The 21,461-nt window shown below is 47.3% G+C and overlaps 1 protein-coding gene across 1 annotated transcript in view; it reads left to right on the top strand.

The window, feature by feature from the left end:
* The window catches only part of LOC134855618 (kinesin light chain 1-like), a 238,833-nt gene that overhangs the window by 48,673 nt on the left and 168,699 nt on the right, over window positions 1–21,461 (top strand). The window lies entirely within an intron of this gene.

Raw genomic sequence — 21,461 nt, 5'->3', positions numbered from 1 at the left:
GTGATGAAGGGACTCCTGACTGTAACCTCGGTTCCTATGATACTTTTGACACTCTGATTACCATTAAATAAAAAAAAAAAAGTTTTCTACGGTTTATACTGTGCATGCAATAGTCTTCTCATTCTTAATGTTTTGAGTACAAAACCTTGTGACTCTTTAATTTTTTTCACGTTATACTGTACTTTTCATTAATTTATGAAACTCCAATGGTTTTTGACTGGTTGATATGACGAGGGTCTTTTGAAGTTTTGTGCCAGTCTTTTGAAATTTGACCTTGAGGAACACAAAATACGTGGCTTTGGAATGAAGTTTAATTTTTCAAAAATTCGAATAGAGCCTGTCATGCTCAGTTTTCTCGCGACAACTGAAAACATAAAATATAAAAATCAGAACAACCGATTTACAATCGCGGGAAAGTACTTAAAAAAGCAGCGGGAAATTGCTGTTCGCAATTTCCAGATACAAAATAAACGCGAGTAGAGCCGTCTTATCCTGAAATAGGAGAAAAAACGATTGCGAAAGAAGAGCACAATTATTCGAGCTGAATTAGAGTGAACCCTCAGTGGAAAGGTGGACAGCTGGGTTGTCCTAATGGTTCAGACCAAAACTTCCTTTCTAGAGTCAAAACTTATTTCCCTTAAGGAAACTAATTAGTATTAAAGATCTCAAGTTATCATACCTAATTCTCGAGTTGCTCATTAATTTAGTTAACTCTAATCGAGTGTGCCGACATGTGAGTTCTCAATTTAATTTTCTTGAGTGTGTTCTATGATTGTTATGTTGAGATAAGGCGAGTTTTAGGTTGATCCATTTGAAATGGATCAAAGTTCCACTGTTTAGTAAAAAGTGACTTAACGGATTGTTCCGCCCCTGTTTTTAACGGCGTTCGCGTATTTTGGGTATTTTGAGACCTAAGTATGGGGACGTTCTTATTTTCTAGAGTGGGGGGATATTTTGGTAGTGGCCTTTAAGCTGTAACGGGTTCTAGTCTCATGTCGCAAGCGAACCGAATTGTCTCCGACCGTTTTGAGGTAGAAAAACACAAGAGATTGTGTCCCTGACTCTTGAGCCAATGGTTATAGGGCCTATTTTTCTTAAGCTTCATATGTGACCGAAGTAGACGACTGTTACATAGTGTTTGTTTGGCGCTCCTGGGTGTTTTTACGACATCATGACTACGGAGTCGAACCCACTTGACACAGCTCCGGGCTGCATGCCCATTCTAGAGTACCGGTGGTACGGTTCAGCGGGAACGTGTAAACCTTCCGGTTGTACCGTGATAGCTTTTTAAGAAAACTCGAGAAATTTTCCTGGTACGCTCTCCGAACAAGGCTTAGCTAACCGAGTAAGGGGGTAACTAGGGGGACAAAAATACGAGGAAAAAGACAAAAAGCAAAACAAAAACAAGAAAAAAGATTGGAAAAAGGAACAAAAACCATAAAACAAAAAATGACAGTGACTTTGACACCAGATTAGTTGGATCAAACCTTTATATTAATTTAATAGTATACCCATACTGTTTTATAAGACCGATCGTTTCGATCAACCTAGCAATCTAATCCAGCAACCTCAATAAGGTGCCCGATTGCGGGGCGTTGTTAAGGGTTTTCAGATGGCTTGCAACTTAGCTGGACAACGAGGAGACTTGACTGGAAGAGGTGACCAGCCGAGTGGGAAAGTGGTTCACAAGGATTGAGCTGAACAACTAGGAGACTTGACTGGAAGAGGTGACCAGCCGAGTGGGAAAGTGGTTCACAAGGATCGAGCTGAACCACTAGGAGACTTGACTGGAAGAGGTGATCAGCCAAGTGGGAAGGTGGTGCTGGTGACAAGTGCAGTGCACGTCAAGGAGACAACCAGCACGGGACCGGAACAAAAAGAGGAGGACGCGAAGGGGTGCTCTCAAGTTCTTAAGTTGATCAAAACGGGTATCGTTAAAATCCACATTACATTATAGGAGATAAGTATAAAATTGGATAAGCGGAATCCCCCGGTTTTGAGGAACGTTTTTGCACAAGCAGGCCTGGAAACAGGTCTACGGTTTTCTCTCAAGAGGTTTAGCACCCGGCGCTTAATGTAATTTTAGGCTTAAGAAGGGGGCTAGAAAGGGGGGAGGTTAGAAGGGGGGCTGTTTTGGTTAGAGGTTGGCGGTTGTAAATTGTAAAAAGGGAGGACACATTAGAGTAACAAATTAATCGACATCGTTGATTTAGTTACATTAGAATCTTACACGCGTCAATTATAAAAAGCGGATATCCAAAATAAGATCAAATTAGGGTAGGTACCACGGTCGGATCAAGTGGGGGGCACGGAAACGAACCCGGATAGAAAATACCCCATAAGATTGTTAGCAGGGGAGAGGAAAACGCGTGACAATCAGGTACCAGACATCTGTCACCTTTGAATTTTAGGTGGGTACATCTCTCCGTTTTTTATTACTTTTTCTTTTTAAATTTTTACGTTTTGGTGAAAATTGGTTATTGGGTTTTGAGCAAACAGGTGATCACAAGATACCTGCGAAAAAGTTGGGTTTCAACTTGCCTAAAACATCGAAAGGTAGATAAATACAGGGGGGTCAGCATTTGAAGCTTTTGGCCATTAAGATTGGGTTTTTGGGAATTTTTTTTACTAGAGTCCAAGTGGTGGTACAAGGTACAGTGGTTCAGGAGTCCTTACAACAAAGAAGAAGAAATCATACTATCCAGACACTTGGTGACAAGTCTTGGGACAGTACCGAAGAAGTCTTGGGACAGTGCAGTCTTGGGACAGTACAGTCTTGGGACAGTGGTCTTGGGACAGTGGTCTTGGGACAGTGGTCTTGGGACAGTGGTCTTGGGACAGTAGTCTTGGTACAGTAGTCTTGGGACAGTGGTCTTGGGACAGTGGTCTTAGGACAGTAGTCTTGGGACAGTAGTCTTGGGACAGTGGTCTTTGGACAGTGGTCTTGGGACAGTAGTCTTGGGACAGTGGTCTTGGGACAGTGGTCTTGGGACAGTGGTCTTGGGACAGTGGTCTTGGGACAGTAGTCTTGGGACAGTAGTCTTGGGACAGTAGTCTTGGGACAGTGGTCTTGGGACAGTAGTCTTGGGACAGTGGTCTTGGGACAGTCGTCTTGGGACAGTGGTCTTGGGTCACTAGTCTTGGGACAGTGGTCTTGGGACAGTAGTCTTGGGACAGTAGTCTTGGGACAGTAGTCTTGGGACAGTAGTCTTGGGACAGTAGTCTTGGGACAGTAGTCTTGGGACACTAGTCTTGGGACGCTAGTCTTGGGTCACTATTCTTGGAACGGCAGTCTTGGGACAGTAGTCTTGGGACACTAGTCTTGGGACAGTAGTCTTGGGACAAGGTTCTGGGGACACTAACAAGAAGTACTGGGACAGCACCGAGTAGTCTTGGGACAGTAGAGAGAAAGCTTGGGACAGCACATAGAAGAGTAGGGATAGTAAGGGGAAGTCGTGGAACGGTATAAAAAAGGGGGCTGACGATACTTAAGAGTACTAAGACAGGTTGAAATAACCAATCGCAAAATTAAAAGCAATAGGACTAGTCAGAAAGTTAAATCGCGATAGATTCGGTACTGTGGGGATCAAGAACATATAGAATTTACAAAAAGCTTGGGAAACGTTGTTTTTATTAAATTGTAAATTCCTTTTGATTAATTTTGTCAAAAGAGATTTTAACCTTAGAGTAGAATTTTGTATATAGTAATACTGTAAATAGGAATAAATGTAAATAAAAATAATGAGACGGGGCAGGGTACCGGTGGCTGAAAAAGATCTACTGAATCAAAGACAAAAAATAACTCGTCGCTACGTAAAACGACATCTATGGGCCCAAAGATCACAAAGAAGAACTTTTCAGTTAGCATGGTCAACACGAGGAGTAATACAGAGAATAAAACAAAAGAGGGCACGGAAGGGAAACAAGCGGAACCCGCCATCGAGATTGACCTAGAAACACCAGACTAGAGTGTGGAGGAGGTGGAGAGAAAGACGACGGAGTCAACACCCATGCCGAATGCAGAAGAATTGGAGTTCTCGCCGATAGACACTGTGGAAGACACAACAGGCAACACGCCAGAAACGGTGAAGGACGAGTGTCAAGCAAAAAGAACGTCATTTACTGAAAGATTGGCGATGATGGTCGAATTGAAGTCGAGAGAAGCAGCAGCGGAAGGACCAAAAGCCGAGAAAGGCAGAACATTTGGGACAGTTTCCACGATAACAACATAGGCGAACTAACACGAAGAAAAAGTCAAGCAAAGGACAGCAGACACCGATGGAGCAACACCTTACCATGAAAAGACGACTCCTCTTGAGCTGGGCGATTTGATGGCGAAGCTAGATCAGATCGACAAGAAACTGAAACACAGCAAGGAGGATAGAGAGGTAATAAAGAAAGAATTAAGATACAACAAACACGAGTACCTGGACAACTATTTCAACATGGCCAGGGCAACAGAGGAAAAGATTCAGCAGATGTCAGACAAGGTAAACGCCACTGACGAAGAACGAGAGAAGAACATCAAGAAAGACTTGCAACAAATGAAACAACGATATGATGCTGTCAACAGCCAGTTGGGGAGTCTGGAAACGAGGATGGACGCAATGAGCAGGCACCAGGTTGAAAGTTCATGTGCAATACAGGCAAAACTAGATGCCAGCTTGAGAAACTTTACGTCACAGGAGAGGCCGGCATCGGAACGAACGCAAGGCAATAGAGTTGACTTCGTGGAACCACAACGGAACAAACGGCAATCAACACCGTTACCATTACCCCGAGATGCCGCGAGTACAGCACCGGGGGGGGGGGGCAAAGCGCTTATGAAAAGTGGAACAGCAAACACGACGAATGGTCCAGGAGATTCCACGACTCACAACAACGTGGGACCAGATGCTATGACGTGGGCAAATACCTGGGTGATGATGAATAGGACACTAGAAGCCTTCGCTACGAGGAACACTGACTCGAGTGACAAAGGAAGTAGCAAATCCAGGAAAACTTTCAAAAAACCGAAAGAATTCAAGGATGATTCAGACGGATGCATTGACACTTGGGTAGAAGTCATGAGATTGCACTTGGAACAAGACAACTTGAACGATGAGAGGCAAGCATGCACAGCGGTACTCAGCAACTTGGAAGGCACGGCGTTGAAATGCGTGGTTGCGAAGAAGGAAGAGGAACGCGACACTGCGGATAAAATCTTCGAGATATTGTTGAATCGATTCGGGTCAGGCATGAAGGGTCATCAAGCGATGATGCGATTTGAAAAGGGACGATGAATCAATCGACAGGTTTCTAGATGATCTTGAGAGCTTGAGACGAAGGAGTGACCCTGAAGAGTCCACCAACAGAAGAAACTTTAGCAACGCCTCAAAGTTCATTGATGGGGTAAAGAGTGATGACTTGAGAACAATGTTAGCAACATACTACACATTGTCGAAAGATAGTGCACCGACTCCAGAAGAGATGAGACAGAAGTCGAGAGAGTACAAGCTAATGAAACCCAAGAAATATTCATATTCAGATAACAGGAATTTGCAAAGGGGGAATCAAACACAAAGGTCGTCATGGTACAAGCCTAAAGATGACTTGGACAAACGTAGATCCTGCGCAAACTGCGGGTCAGCTGATCATCACGTGGCTGATTGCACAACATACAAACAGGGCACGAAGAGTCTGGGATACGCACCAGATGAGGAGGACATGAGCCAGATGGAAGAACACGAGTACTATAGTGGCTTAATCATCAAGATAGGTGCAAGATGCTTCTTCTGCAATCAGGAGGGGCACTTCAGGATGGATTGTCTTTTGTTTTGGGAGGCGGTCAAGGACCAGAGTCACCCCAAACATAAATTGACATTAGCGGCGGTGCAGAATCAGCGAAATAGACAAACCGAGTTTGAAACAAAAAACTTAGGAGCACCGAGTACGGAGCTGCCAAAGAAGACAGTGAAGGCGGTAACGCAGGTTGACAAGGCGATAGAGGCCACGGCCAAGAACGCCCTAGAGATAAATTATGAGAAAGCGGCGTCAGAGGCGATCAACAAGGTGAAACAGGACCTAGCAACGAAGGAGATAGAGCAACGGTTGAAGCACGAGATCGACAGACAGAGATTGAACGAGACGCTAAATTGCTCGGTGCCGGTGCCAGAAGTTGTAGCAGGGTCAACAAAGAGTGGAAATTGCAACACTCTGAAAATGGTAACAGGAAAGCCATTTGGCATAATGAATGCCAGGATAATGTCAATAATCACTGTAGGTGGACATGAGGTGACAAGAAACTTAAGTGAACCCAGTGACCAGACAGTAATGCACATTGACGTATACGCAGATTACTTGAGTGCGATAAGCCCGCAGAAGACATCTAGAGCCTTGAGGGCGCTACTCACGAAGGGTGGCAGCAAGTCGATCCGTGTGGACAACAGATACACAGAAGCTTATGGTCCGCATGAGGTGATGTTGAATATAGATGGGATAAACATCTACACGAAAACAATGATAACTTGTGATGAAGATCTAGTGGGACAGATCTACGTGGACAGAGAAGAATTAAAAGTGAGATCGATTGGACACTATGCCATGTTGGAGGAAGATGCAATGCACATTGGGACAGAGGCAGACGTATCAGCACACGTGCTTGACATAAGTGGCAAAAAGACTCACTTGCGTGGGTTACTCGATACTGGTGAGGTCTTGAGTGTAATACCAATCGAAACTTGGTCGCGAATGGGCTTCAACAAAGATGACTTGATAGACTCGAGAATACGGTTGTCAGCAGCTAACAATGGGGCGCTGCGGGTGCTAGGCAGAACACCAATAATAGCCCTAAATCTGGGGGAACGCAATCTGTGGATGAGCTTTCTTGTAGTAGAAAACCTAGATGAGTCTGACCAATTCATTTTAGGCAGGGACTTCATCAGGAACTTCGACGTAACGATTGATTTAAACAATGCGATTTTCAGGATAAGAAACCCGGATAGGAGGTACGCAATTAAACCGGTAAATTTAATAATAGCGAATGAAAATAAAGCACCGGTATTCTTGAGTAGGAGGGTTTGTGCTAAAGGCGAACGAAGCAGCAACCGTAAGCTTGCGAATGAAAAATTACAATGAACTAAGTGACAACAAGCAATTATGCGTAGTCCCGAATCCTAATAGTCAAAGTGCTGCTGTTTTAGGAAGATCCTTCTCGATAACGAAGAGCGGTCTCTGCGTCAGTGTCTTGTTGAATACTCTTGATATACCCATCACGTTACAGAGGGGGAGGAAGCTGGGATATGCTTTACCCGTTATAACTCGATGTCAAATGACTGAGAATTCAAAACAAAATGAAGTTGTTGATTGTCCTAATCATAGGGACAAAATTTGTATCTTGAGACGATTGAAGAAAATAAAAGGTTCATCAGGTCTTGTTAAATCACTTAAGTCAGAGACGGACAATGGGCTATCGAGCTGTTTGAACTTTCCGGAACGGCCCACACTAGATGAAAGGCAAAGTGATAAACCGGTCCTGCCGGAGATCGAACACTTGAGGGGCAAGTTGGCGGACGAACAGCTCGAAGCCATCAAGGACGTACTAGAACGGAACCAGGAAGTTTTTTCGAGACATAAGGCAGACATCGGGTGTTGTAATTTTGTTGAGCATGAAATAGAACTTGAAGAGAATGCGGTACCACACAGGGAGGGGGCGAGGCGCATGACCCCCACAAATCAGAGGCATGTAGGAAAGAAATGGAGACGTTACTAGAGTATGACATGATAGAACCATCCAAGTCACCGTGGGCGTGTGGAGTGGTGATGGCCAAAAAGAAAGGCGACCGATTGAGGTTTTGCTGTGACTTTCGGTATCTGAACTCCGTCACGGTGAAGGATGCCTATCCCATACCTAGGATTGACGAGAGCCTCTCGAAGTTAGGTGACGCAAAACTCTTGATTTAGGTTCAGCATTCTGGCAGGTCCCGCTGAGGAAGCAAGACAGGGACAAAACAGGCTTCGCTCGCGAGTTGGGCCTGTTTCAATGGAAACGGATGCCGTTTGGCCTTTGCAATGCCACAGCCACTTTCAACGGTTGATGGCACATGCGCTGATAGGTGTAACAAAGAAGTACGACAATCTGATAATGTGCTATGTGGATGACGTGGTAATAGCGACGTCCACACTAGAAGACCACATCGAGCGACTGGACGAGGTGTTTGCATGTATGAAGAGGTCGGAGCTAAAGTGTAAACCGTCAAAATGCGAGATACTCAAGGATTCGATAAAATACTTGGGCAGAATGGTGGACAGGCACGGCATCAGACCGGATCCAGATGCAGTGGAAGCAGTTCTAACTTCGAAATCGCCAAAAACGGAACACCAGTTGATGAGCTTCCTGGGTTTTGCGAACTATTACAAGGAATTCATCAAGGGCTACGCGGACAAGGTATACCCGGTGCAACAATTAATGAGACAAAAAGGCAAAAAGTTCACATGGAACAACGCAGCAGAAGAATTTTTCCAGAGAATAAAGAAAGAGTTGTGCGAGGCACCGGTGTTAGGGATGCCAACGGAGAAAGGGATGTACGTACTGGATACGGACGCGTCGGTAGTAGCGATATCTGGAATTCTCCACCAAGAACAAGAGTGGAACGGGAAGACAGTCTTGAGACCGATAGCGTACGGGAGCAAAGTCCTGAGTGATACAGAAATGAAGTACAGGGCGCCGAAAGAAGAGATGTTCGCGGTAGTTACTTTTGTCGAGAAGTACAGAGCATACTTAGGCAGTGAACCGTTTAAGCTGCGGGTCGACAACAGGGCACTCAGCTGGCTGAAGACGTACTCGATGGACCAGAGCTACATTGGGAGATGGATAGTTCGCTTGGATGGGTACAACATGATAATTGAGCATAGAACAAGGGACAAACATCAGAATGCCGATAGCTTGAGTAAGAAGACGGAGTTCTACGAGAGACAGGAACAGAGGGAGGCGGATAGGCCTGAGATTAAAGATGGCTTCTCCTTCATGGACAAAGAAACGTATGACAGTCTTCCACTCAAGATCATCCCGAATTACCAGAAGAGCCCCAAAGGAAAACCATCTTGAAGAAGGAACGAGGGATACCAATAGAGATAATGCTCAAGTCAAAAATCGTGAGAGAGACGCTCAAGGCAAAAGGTTATGATCTCAATAAGGTGGAAACGGGAGATACTCAGGTAGATGAAGACTTGTGGAGATTAGTTGAGAAACTGGCAGATGATAAACCCGTGAACGTAGGAAAGGGTGGGGAGGAACCGGAAGTCACGATACTGCGAAGGAGTGAAACAGTTGGCAATGCGGACTCTTCAAGAGGAAGCGTTACTGATGGCAAAGATGTCCTGCGGTCACTGGTTGACAAAGTCCCTGATAGCATACTTGAGCGGACTCAGGTTAGGAAGAAGAAAGTGGCGTTTAAAGAAGAAGCTGAACACATGGGACTAGGTCAAGAGTCCGGGGAGTAGTCCACGTCCACGGAAGAAGAAGAAACCGGAGAAGAAAAATTGTCCGGGGATTGTGAAGAATGGGATGAAGATTCGGAAAAGAGCAGTGATGATCAGGATAGTCTGTGCATGATTAATACTGGCAGAGGAGAAGATGAGACACCGCGATAGGGAGCTACAAACAGATCCCTCCTCAGAAACGTACAACTCGGATGAACAAGAAGTACAAGGAGGTGAAGAACTTGAGAAAATTGCGGTATCGAGGAAACCATTCAGGTGAACTATCATGCAACTCAAATGTCAGAACAAATCTGGTGCCAGAAGATGATATGGAGATCGTGAACAGGATAATATGCGTGAAGCTGAATGATGACATCCACAACCCTGGGGAAATGAATGGCCAGATCATGGCACTAAAGGAACATGTCAGGGCGAGATATAGGCTGTCGGACCTGATAAGAGCCCAAAAGAATGAAAAGATGACAATTAACCTCTCCAAATGGATCCGGACGGGGTCCAAGGAGAAAGGGGAACTCGAAGAAGACAGCTATAAGATCTTGATCCAGTTCTACAAAGAAAAGAAAGATTTACTCTATCACACAGCCGACGGAGTGGTAGCGTGCAAGAGAAAACACGAGGAGAAGATATTACACAAGCACAACCTCATCATATTACCACAATTGTATCAGACAGAAGTGTTATTCAGATCGCACGATCAGATGGGGCACCAGGGGATAGACAAAGTGCAACAGAGAATACTTCACAGGTTTGATTGGCCAGGGTTGAGGAAAGCTTGCGAGCGATGGGTGAATGCATGCCTGGCATGCCTGCAGGTAAAAGACCCAAGAAAGATGAAGTTCCCACTTAAGTCCGTTGAGAGCTCGGAGTTTAACGAAGTGGTTCAGATAGACCATTAAAATATTTGCATGACGGAGTCGGGATATAACCAGATACTGGTTATAATAGATCACTTCACAAAGTTGGCAGAAGCAGTTCCGTGTCAAACAGCCTCAGCAGAGGAGACATGTGACCACCTGATAACGCATTGGATATCACGATATGGTTGTCCAATCACTTTTCAGTCAGACAACGGCAAAGCCTTTGTGGGGGACTTGACAAAAGAATTGATGAAGAGGTCACACATTGCTCAAGCACACTCGACAACCTACCATCCCCAGACCAACGGGCTGGTAGAGAGACAGAATAGAACGTAGGTTAATATGTTAAGGGTATACTGCTCAAGATACATGACGGACTGGGATAAATATCTGCCGCAAGTCGTAGGGGCCTACAACAGTACGCAACACTCAACAACGGGCATCGGTCCTTTCATGATGTTGACGGGCAGGGAGAGAGCAATGCCCCTGACATTCTTTTACCCGGAATACGAAGGGAAGAGGGCGTCGCCTCAAGCTTACGTGAAAGAAGCGATCAGGAGGCAGCAGTAGTTAAACGAACTATGTAGGAGGAACACTGCGCAAGCACAAATGAGACAGCGCAAGAATTACGATGAAAAGATATTACAGGCGAAGCCATATGAGGTGGGCCAGTACGTGTGGGTCCTTCAGAATGTCATACCGCCCAAAGGGACAAAAAAGCAACTCAAGAAATGGAGAGGACCATTCATGATAGCGGAAGTACATCAACAAGGACGGTTCAACCGCTTGAGTACGGGGCGAGCAGCACATTATGAAAATCTGAAGCCTCACGTCCCATCCCCAGAGGACTGGTGTATACCACAGGACATGGAGTGACTTGAGTACCTACTGGTGGAGCCAGCGTGTGAAGTGAACGAAAGAGGCACCAGAGAGAAAAATGATGGCAACGAGAACTTGAGTTTGGAGGACATTGAAAAGATAGAAGCGGACTCTGAGGTGGAATCTTTTGTGGAAGAAGACTGGAACGATCCGGAGCAAGGTGAAGTGCCGAAGTGGACAGAACCAGACTTATCAATACCAGCGGGGACAAGGAGTGGCAATTGCAAACGGACAGGCATGAGGTACAACAGGTACGGAGACGATTTCCTCATTGATAAGATACAGCCCGATGACCTAAGCAAAGAGCTTTTAAGTCTTGGCGAACTGGCAGCTGATGATGAATGGCAAATCATCAATGATAATGAACACTACCCACAGGAAGACTACTCGACACCAGAGCGGGAGACGGATTTGGAACAGAGCGAGATAGAGAGGAGGGAGAGTACGAACTTGAGGATATTAGATTGGATGCGCGATGTCAAGAACGGAAGCGGCGAAGGACAGAGCATACAACAAGTTGACGTATCAGCGGGAAAGCACATGAAAACGGAGGATCCCCTCTTCGACTGGACATCAACAGACCGACCGCTCGAGATTCCACCAGATAATAAAGACCCAGCACCATCGACGGGGACGTCGATAAATATTTTTGTCCAGGGAGTGGGGGTAGGACTTACCCACACCAAAAATTTGATGATGACAATTAAATGATGACATCTTAAAATGACAATTAGTAATATAAATGATTGATGGTGCTAAAACATAAAATGAATCTGCATTCTCTTAGAGAACTTCCAATTGATTTTTTTTTTTGTAAAAAGAAAACGATCAGGTTTTAACTATAATGGCAGGGGGTTTTAGGTTAGGAACATAGCATGTTAATCTAAAGATCAAGTGTTATTTTCAGATTGAATTGGTAAAGTCAAATTGACTACCCAACTATACTCAACTGAAAGAAAAAGAAGGTCTTGAACGAACCCACAGTCAAAGAGCACTGGAAGAAGTTAATTCTCAAGCACTCAAGTGGTACGCTAATTCTCAAGTGGTACGGTGATTCTCAAGTGGTAAGGTAATTCTCAAGTTGGTACGTGCTCAAGATCATCCAGAAAAAATGGCAGATCGATTTTGGAAGTCCATGCCCGCGGCTCTGAAGAGGCCCACGCTTGATGAGCTATACAGACGCCAGAGAAATCTGGGTTACACCCAAGTGGATGAGAGAATGGCGGTGATGCTGAACGCCATCCTCCAATTGGAAGAACAGGGCGAATGCCGGGAGTCTGCAACAGAAGCGGTTCTAATGGTCGGCTACACCATCGATGGAATATCCAACCAAGAGCAAACCAGGTGGCTGTCCTGGAATGTAGACGGAGGGGTGAGAGGATTCGATTTGGCGAGAAACCCCGGTTTGAGCAACAATACCGAGTATGGCGCGGGGAGTTCCCACTACCAACCAGACCCTCGGTAAAGTCGGCGGGCCAATCCACGAGCAAGCCACCTTCCATAACGCGAGCTCAGCAAACGGAGGAGGCGTATCCTGACCTCAGTAACTTGAAGAGGGAGCTTGAGAAGGCGCTAAGGGAGAAGAACAAAGCGATTCTTGACAGGGATCAGGCGAAGCTCGAGAGGAACCAAGCGATTCTGGAGAAAGATCAGGCGATCATTGAATGGGACCAAGCGCGGCGTGAACTTGAGATGCTGAAGGCCGAGCATCAGCAGGAACAAAGGGTGCGAGAGAAAGCGGCGAATTGCGAACAGCTAAAGTCGGACCTCGAGGAAATCCAGCGGCGGCAACGAGAGCTCGACATGCGAAAGGGAGCCAGGCCCAAGGAGCTGAAGGCTGCAGGTTCGAGGCCGGAGTCATGTATGGAGGTGGATGAGGCTCTCAGGTCGAAGGGACGGTTCAACCTAGATCGCGCGGCTCAAGAACACATAAACGAGGGGCTGGAGGTATGGATACCGACTGAGTCAACGTCCTACCTGCGTGGTCTAGAGGCACAACCGATACGCCCATTGATGGATGTAGCACTGCCTGGGTATACCCCGAGTTCAACCCCGAGCAGCAGTCAGGTGAGCGGCAGCTCGTCACGTCTGAAAGAATTGAACGAGAGACTACAACTAAGAAATCGTGAGAGTCCAGCAAGAGTGGAGCTACCCCCGACGTGGAGGGAGCAACCGATCAGGAGTGTGGTAATCTCAAGCTACAAGAAGAATACGGAAGGCAGGTACCACAGGCACAATCACCTGGATTGGAGCACGGCACATAGAGCCAGGGGGGATTGTTTCCATGACGCGGCTTGGGTGGAATAGCTCACGTAGCCCCGTGTACCAGAGGGTGCGGTCCATCTGATCATAGGGGACAACCTGCTGCGGGTGCTGACCCGAATTCAATCACATTGGCAAACGGGGATCTTGAGTTTCGCTGGAGCTGCGACGCCACAGATATTGGCATCACTTGAGATGCTAGGGATGGCAAGAGTGTTCACGGTGACTCTAATGATCGGGACTAATGACGTGTCCAGGGGGGAGTCAAGGAAGGTGATGAGGCTACATGACAAGATGAGCTGCATCCTCGAGGAATTGCACAAATGGATACTGCCATACTCACGGTGTGTACCGTTCCCTACAACATGAAGGCTGATCAACACGCGATGGAAATGAACACGAAGGCACGAAACCTGAACGAGATAATCAGGCAAATACATCAGAGGAGTGTCCTTCCGGTTGGATTGCTGGACGAAGCCGAGCAAATGGAGCGAGCTGTTTTCCCCGACGATGCATCCTCAGACGGGATCCACTTTGATAGGCCGAGGGGAGTGGAATGGTTGAATGATGTCTTCCATAGGCACATAAGCTCCAAATCCACCTTTCCTCACCTCAAGAAATTTATCCAGTCGCCTGGGGGCGACGGCCGATTCTAGAGACAGCTCGAGAAGTAGCCGGACCAGATTACCAGGTGCCGCACCGATGGAGGCCGAGGAGGCAACGTCATCAACACCGCAGAGTTCGGTAGTGTCCTCGGTGGTAGTGGTGGAAAGCAATAGGGTGGAGAGACCGGCGGAGAACAGTCGGTTGAGATATCTGGAGAAGGTAAAGGAGCTGGACTTGGAAGACCTGGAATGCAGACAAGAGTTGGCGGAAGCTCTGGGCCTCGAGCGAGTGTCACATGAGGACTTAAGTAGACACCAGTGGGTGGACTGGCTGAAGGCTCACGAGACGCATTTCTCAAGCGCGAGAATAACGGAGACGGCGGATCTGACTGGGATCCCCACAAAATCAGTCATGGGACCTATCAATTACAGGCCTCTCAAGTTGCTGGGGAGTCCGGGACTCAATGTGGAGCCCCCCAAGCATCGAACGAGCATTGCCAGAATCAGGTTGGCAACTACAGCGCAGTTGAGGGTGGTAGACAAACTGTTGGACCCAAGAGAAATGGAACTGCCCGATGCCGCTCATGAAGGCACGAGGTTGGCGGACGATCCTAGATACGGGAAACCCTGCGGGAAAACCCAATTGGGGAAGACTTTGGCAGTTTACGACAGAGCAGATCCAGCTGCTGCGAGGGTGATCATCGTAGCGGGATCGGACTTCGAGGGAACGTCTCCCAAGTTGTTCTGGCCGGAGACTTTGATATACTCACTGCCAGGAGCTGAGCTGAATCAAATGTTAACCCTGGTGGTAGCAATAAAATCGGAGATGCCCTGCGAGCCTGAGCTACTACTGTTTGCGGGAATGAATGACCACCTGCATGCGACTGGGTTTATTGAGCAACTCAAGGTCGATGAACCGGCACCGAAGAGAATCTGTGAAGCTAACCAGACGTTATTCGCAGCGATGAACGAGGTACAAGAGAACGTCACCTCGCGATTTGCATCAAAGACAAGAGTGGTGTTCACATCGTCCCCCGGGTACGCGAGCATGCCTCCCGCTCTGCAGTTTGTGTATGCGGTTTTGATCTTAATAGCCGAGGGGAATGCGTGGCGGATCCTGGTGGCAGCTCCCAATCGAGAGTTGGAACCGACGAACTTGAGGCTTCGCAAGTCAGAACTGGCGGCGGCGTGGGCGGATGTGTCCCACGCATTGAGGGGTTGTTACGAGTTAGCAGATATCCTCATTGCGTTGGACGAGGTCCTCCTGCTAGAAATATCGAACTTCGCCAGACAACTCAAGTTCAGTCCAGCTGTAGGGGACGACGACCATCCGATAATAAATCAATTGACGGCCAGCTTGTGGTTTCGAAGCATGGACTTGACTATCACGAGCTCCACCAGTAAGTCCAGAGGACCGAGTAATGAAAGAAAGAATGTGGCTGCAACAGAGAAGCAACTGGAGTCGATGGTGTATCGATTGACGCAAGAAAAAGGCAGGTGGCCGTTCCTGACACCAAGGCTGGAAAAGGCCACGGAGAAGACAAAGGAGAATGCCCCACCTCTTGTGAAGCAAATCTGGAGTTTTGTTGAGGAGCAGTTGGAAGTGGCCGAGAATAGGGAGATGACAGTGACCAGGTTCGTCACAGCTGCAAATGAGGTAACAATCGGAGGATTCTGGAGGGAGCACGCGAAGGGCGAGCTGAAGACGAGAAGGGATCACGAGATTCTCAAGTTCTCGAGTCCTTGTTGGGGGAAGGAGTTCATGGCTGGAGTGTTTGGTGCGAAGGAGACCATTTTTGGAGCCTTCGTGCAAGAAATACTGAACATGCCCATCAGCCTGTTGTTGGCACTGTACCTAGTTTACCCGAGGTACCTATTCAATATGGGTCCAGCGTACATGTTCAGTCGGGGTGTGGAAACACTTCGGATTGATGGTACTTGTTCGGATTGATCTGGCACTGGTGCTCCTGACCCATGGTGAACTGGTGTCGTTTCATCGATTGACGAAATATGGGGAGCCCTTGTCGATGGGGAAAACCCACTCGAGCATTGACACCTACTCATATAAGTGTGCTGCAGGGCTAAAGACGCTGCTAGTAGAGTACCTCCTGATGCAGAATCGACACATGACTGATGAGGAAAAGAATCCGAAGACGAAAGATTAATGGAGGAAAGTGAATGGTGGCATGCCTCTGTTGACAGACCTGTGCCTGGCGATGAGAGCGGACCCAATGGGGATAATACGGGGGGCTGGAGGAGATCGTAACCTGCATTTATGGACCGGCCGTGACATACGTCGTTTCCAGATCCTCTAGTGGCGGCTTATCGCAACTACGTGACACACTTGAGCCTCATAAGTGTACTGGACGGGACGGCGCTCAACTGGTGTCGGCAAGAGATGCTGAGGGCACAAATGAGCAACACGGTACTCTTCGGAAAAAAATGAAGGATCCAGAGTTGATGGTGTATAATTTCCGAGGACAACTGCAGTGTAGGATGGGAGGTAAACGCGAAGGCCCCATCGAAACTTATCCCAAGTTCTGGAACTTGAATCCCCTGACGGCGAGTAGACAAGAGATCTTGAGGATTCCCGCGTGGAAGAAAAGCTTCGAGTTGGTGAAAAGTGAGCTAGAGGCAATACTGGAGAAGGAAGTCTTGCCAATAACCATTCCCGAGTTCCCAACGGTCAGGAGAATGACCCTGGGAATGAACAGTCCCCTGGTGGTCCCATCCCTGTTCGCGACAGCAGCGGCGGAAGGTCAGCAAAGGGATTTCACTGATGGCTGGGATCCCCTATTCATTGGCTATACTGCAGCGGTTTATTTTCACACTAGTGAGATAAAAATAAACTCATGGACGACTCAAGCGAAGAAGATGAGAGGCTCGATGCCCCCGAAGTTCGAGGTGCTAGAACTCTTGAGAACGCTTGATCGGGCGGGTTTGGAGAATATGGTGTGGTACGATAGCAGGATGATTGTAGAAGAAGTTCACGTTGCGCTAAAAGACGAAATGAAGTTTGCCACAAGAAAATATCGGGCACCATACGGTCTGGAACAGGTGGAGATGAGACAGGAAGGGAAGGAGCTGGATGCAGCAGGCCCGTTGTTTGTGGCTCTGATGGAGTACAAGAAAACGGATCCAGCGACACCATCATCCCTGTCAGTGGGCACCCCTGGAGACAGAAGAAGCGGCCCCGTAGAAGATTGGTTCAAGAGGATACTTCAGAGAAGGAGAGCCGAGTCAGAAGAAGAAAGATTGGATGAGACTCTCAGTGAGGCAGGAGAGGAGATGGAAGCGGAAAACACGCCAGAACCAAAACCAGCAGAGGAGGATTTCAGCGCCCAAGAACTGTTGAAAAATCTGAGCGGAAAGGACTGGGCAGACACTGCCACGCCACCTCTGAACTCATCTCCCCGCAAGAATCTAGAGTTACCTCTGACGAGCGAGACTTCCAATATGGAAATTATACTCTTGAGTGCGGAGGAAAGCGAAAAGAACACCTTCGAAGGAAACAAGACGATGTTCCTAGAGACTCTAAATGAGAAGGCTTGGGGAGAATTCTTGAGGGAATTTAACCAAGAGATGGAAAGAGAGATAACACTGGACAACTTCAAAGAAGAACTGTGGGACACGGTGGTGAAGTTCGGGGAACCTGTCCTGATGGCCACCGGGCTGGATGAGAAAGCGAGAAAAGAGCTGCTAAGCAAGATGGTCGAGTTGAGAAAGGCACCACTGAAGACCAAAGAAAACGAATGTAAAGACACCTCTACTCTGAAACAAAAACTGTCAATAAAATTATTGAAGGTGTAAGGGGGGATAAGGTTGAGACTAGTAATATAATTAAAAGTACTAATATCCTTAAGGCTCGAGCAGGGGGAGGCAAGAGTTGGAAGAGTTGGATGGAGACAAAGAGGTTGAATCAGTGACGATAAAGACAACGCCCCCAAGTAAAGACGTGAAGTCTCGCAAGAGAAAGAGAGAGGTCGAGGGATTGGGTAGTCCTTCGGCGGACGCGGTCTCTGAGAAAAGCCTGAGGGAGACGGCTCCCATGGTTCTAGCGAGATGAAAGACATCAGCCTACAAGAGCAACTCCGAGCCTAGGAAACTGCTCGAGGCTGAAAGAGAGATTGAGGTTTCCACCAACTTGACAACTGAGGAAGACTTCAGGCCCCAGAGGACGAGTATGAAAAGAGGTTCGACGAGCGGCCAGACCTGGGAAGTGGATGTTGGCAAGGAGTGGGTCTCAAATGAACACCAGACCACTGGGAAACAAAAACTACTGATCCTCTTGAGAAGAATTAAACGAGGAACACATCCCGGCCATGGTGGGTGGCCCTGGAGACATTGAAGGAACTGGAATAGTGCCTAAAGAAACTCGACAGTGGAGTGTCACGCAAGCGACGCAATTGGGCTACCCAGCAGAAGGCTGTTATTAACAAATTAGAATTGGGGAGCCAACTGAAGAGAACTTGGCAGAACTTGTTAAGGGATCATTTTGAGGAAGCGATGAGGATATCTTCATCGGCGTCGCCGTTGATGGCGAATCCCTTCGTTAGAACAGCGGGACAACTGATGTTCACCTGGAGCCTGGTGGGAATAGAATTAGAAACGCTGACCTCGCATGACAAGTTGAAATTAGGTGACAAAAGTCTAGAAGTATATCAGACATTGATGCAACACATTGCTAGAGATAATTCAGGCTTGAGCCTGGCAAGGAGGAAAGATGCTACTTGTTTCCTGAGGTGGATAATGTCAGTGATGACCGACAGTACCATCCTAGCATGTCAACAAAGAGCAATCGGTAGTAAGAATGTGGAAAGGAGAGTCTCAGCAGTCATCTTGAATGTATACCAGAGTGCTGGGATAGAAAAGGAGGATGGTTCCAGGCAGTCTCTAGAAAGTCACAGAAAGTTAGACAAGATACGGAGATTCTATAACAAGAAGTTTGAGGAGGGACACGACGTACACCGTAACTTGGCATCGTCAGGAGAGTACTCGAAACCTAATAAGAAGGGAGAATATCAGTACGTGTCTGGAGTAATGGGGATGGCGTACAATCCCTTCTTGGACTCGCAAGCCGGAGGCGCTCACAGGAACTATGAGGTAGCGGAGCTACTGAAGTTTTGGACAGAGAAGATAGTGGAAAAAGCCACAGTAGAGAGAGAGAGACCGAGCTTGGGCTTGATTCTCGAGAAAACACCAGAAGTGATAAGCATACCGCGCTCAAGTAAAAGAGTCGAGCTGAAGATGGGTAACGGGAACTGCATGTTAGTCACGAATCTGGGAGTGTTGTGGAAATGAGGCCCTCCTGGTGCCCACATCCCCACGCGAGCCTGATCGAGGAAGTCACAGAGCGAGTGAGGTTAGCACCAACGGAGGACGAGGATCTAGCGACGTTGAGTATAGTGCACAAGTTGATCTTGCCTCACGTGAAAGAGTCAGGCGGAGCGACGAACAAACTAGGGTCGGCGAAGAAGATGGAGCCGGGTAGTTGTCTTAATTCGACGTGTGGAAATGGCGAGCACACCTGTGATGGAAGGTCATGCGTTAGGGTACAATCCTTCCAAAACGAAGATCTAGTCATTTGGTTTGAAGATATCACATAGAGGGAGAAGAAGTGAAGTACAGATAGTGGCTGAGTGTTACGCGAGTACCACTGTGAATATAGCAACAGCTCTGGGATTCTTCTCAAGGATGTGCAGTCTGCAGTCACTAGAGAGGCTAGAGTCTGAACACCATTTGGTAACCACGTTGAGCGTGGAGTTATGGCCCGGGGTGTTGCAGGTAACCCAGAAACACATCAAAAGCTGGAAGGTCGGACTTGAGGCGGAAATGGGATTTCCTATGAGTGAAGCCTATGGTCTACCTCTAAATGCGAAGTCCCTAGTGGGGTCAGTGATGGCCAATTTATGCGGCAGCCACTACCCATTGCACATGGCGATGGTGGAGGTATCCAGCCAAAGGGTATTGATAGACAAAACCTTCTCGGTGCCCAAGTGCGTGAGAATGGCTCGGATGTCGCATCACTCACACAGGTTGTTGAGAAAAATCCGAGGAACAGTGCCGAGAGAGCAGAGGGATGACTTGAGCGAAATCTGGAAGGAAGAACTCTTGAGTTTGGAAAGTGAAAACACAAGTGACCACGAGAGACAAAACGTGATCGGGAAACCGTTGGGTGGTGCTCCAAACATGGGGAAGAACGATGTGATACACGAGAAGATGATGGAACTTGAACCTCTCCTAGAAGCCTCGGGAGAGCGCAACCTTAGGAGCATTGACCTCACGCATGGGAAATGTCCATGCCATTGTTTGGCACACACAGTGTGGTACCCGGATCACGCGAATCTCTGCCTGATCTGGCATGTGGAAGAAATCAGATCCTTAGGACTGCCCGATCATCAGCAGAAGGTGACCATCTTGGTGGTGAGCACGATGTTGGCTCTACTATGGATTGTGGAAAATGTAACGAAGTATCGGGAATCGAAGACGCCAACGGCGTAGTCGATATACGCGATAGATTACAGCAGGAGACTTGAGTTGTTTGAGACTGCATGCAAGGTATTCACCCTACCAATGGAAGTCAGACACTTATGGAGCCGCTTAAGTTTCTTTCCTTGGTTTCGAGCGACGTTGACGTCCTGGTTATACATGGTAACGAAGGATCATATGAGGAAATATCAAAAGGAATATCGACAGTTCCAGGCAGAGATAGGACCGGAAGCTTTCAAGAGACCTCTGCTGACCCATCGAAATGCGATCACGACGGGCTGGAAAAGAGTTAGAGAGTGTCCCGAAACAACACCAAGGCGAGAGAGTCGACACTAGAGGAAGACTTGGCGAAGAACGTGAGCCTGAGTTTCACAATTCCTTCTGTTTGAACCGAGAGTCGATGGTGAAGAGTATGCCCAATCAAGCGAAGAGATTGCAGGAGCAAAGTGAATTGATGCGGTCCTATGAACAGTTGAAAGCCTGGGAAGAGATCGTGATTAGCTCCGATGACGAAGAATCACTGTTGAGGCAGATCACGGTGTCAAATACGTCTGGGTCAGGTACCTCGAAGGCGAAGAACGCGGGAGGAGCAAGTGGCTCAATGGGGACTTCTAGAGTCTTGAGTCTTGCGAGGGAAGGAAAGGGGCTCGAGGGTGACCTTGGATGAAATATAGGTTCACGAAAAAGAAATTTTAACAAATGAGATATTGTTATTCATATGTTATATCTATTATATAAATCAAAATGCTGCATAACAATTTCCTGATTGAATAGGACAAGAGAAATTTTAAATTAATAGCTTAAAAAGCGAAAATTCAAAGGTGCAGGTTTGTGCAGATTTTGATTGCTGTTTAGCGATAGTGTGAAAATTTTACATGGTTGTGAATTT

Source organism: Symsagittifera roscoffensis, chromosome 10, assembly GCF_963678635.1.
Source record: "Symsagittifera roscoffensis chromosome 10, txSymRosc1.1, whole genome shotgun sequence".
In the NCBI taxonomy this organism is placed as follows: domain Eukaryota; kingdom Metazoa; phylum Xenacoelomorpha; order Acoela; family Convolutidae; genus Symsagittifera; species Symsagittifera roscoffensis.
This window is presented reverse-complemented; position numbering and strand designations above follow the sequence as displayed.